Source organism: Mirounga leonina, unplaced genomic scaffold (genome assembly GCF_011800145.1).
Source record: "Mirounga leonina isolate KUSES-001 unplaced genomic scaffold, KU_Mleo_1.0 Mir_172, whole genome shotgun sequence".
NCBI classification, from domain to species: Eukaryota; Metazoa; Chordata; class Mammalia; order Carnivora; family Phocidae; genus Mirounga; species Mirounga leonina.
The window spans coordinates 15,424,049-15,424,983 of record NW_023270442.1 but is presented as its reverse complement, the minus strand read 5'-3'; the positions used below and the strand labels follow the sequence as shown (position 1 = coordinate 15,424,983).

General features: G+C 42.8%; 1 non-coding gene across 1 annotated transcript; it reads left to right on the top strand.

Moving 5' to 3' along the window:
- The first annotated feature begins 286 nt into the window (after positions 1–286).
- LOC118018914 lies at positions 287–420 on the top strand. Its single transcript, XR_004681509.1, has one exon. It is a non-coding gene; the product is annotated as a U4 spliceosomal RNA (small nuclear RNA).
- The last annotated feature ends 515 nt before the right edge of the window (positions 421–935 follow it).

The window sequence follows — 935 nt, the reverse complement described above, 5'->3', positions numbered from 1 at the left end:
TTCAGCACAGATCATGATCTCAGGGGCATGAGTTCGAGCCCTGAGTGGGGCTCTGCATTCAGTGCAGCATCTGCTTAAGATTCTCTCTCCCTCTGCCACTCCCCCTGCTCTCTCTCTCAAATAAATAAATAAAGTCTTAAAAAAAAAGCATTAACTCTCTCCAACCCATATGAAATTGCTGAACTAAGGCATTTCCTATCTCAAATGTTTACCTTTTCATAGCTGAATCTGGGTGACCTCAAAACTTTCAAGACCTAGATTATGTCTCTCTAGTGCAGTGTTTCTCAGCTTTGCGCAGTGGCAGTATCGTAGCCACTGAGGTTTATCCGAGGGGTGATTATTGCTAATTGAAAACTTCCTCAGTCTTGGTGCAACTGGCATTTGGGACTGGAAGATTCTTTGTTGAGAGGGGACTGTCCTGTGCACTGTAGAACGTCTAACAGCATCAGTGGTTTCTACCATTAGATGCAATAGCGTTTCTGCCTCCACATTTGTGACAATAAAATGCCTCTCAACATCTCTAAATGTCTCCTGGGTGGGGGTCGGGTAGCCATAATCACCCCAATTGAGAACCACTGTTTTAAGTGCAAGAAAGCAAGACTCATAATCTACAACTTACATCCTAATTATCATTAGCTGGCCATGGTTATCTGGAGGACTAAGTTGAGGAAGATTCAGAGGGCTCAGCTATAAAGAATGTCCTATCTTGGTTGCTTAGCAAGGTCTTCCATGCAGAGAGGTGCCATGTTAGGGTTCTCTGGAGAAACAGAACCAGTAGGACTTGTGTCTATATATCTACATTATATCTATGTCTATCTATATCTATCATCTAGATACATAGAGAAAGAAAGAGATTAATTTTAAGGAATTGACTCACATGGTTATGGGAGCTAGCAAGTCCAAAATCTATAGGGTTGGCTGGCAGGTGGGGACCC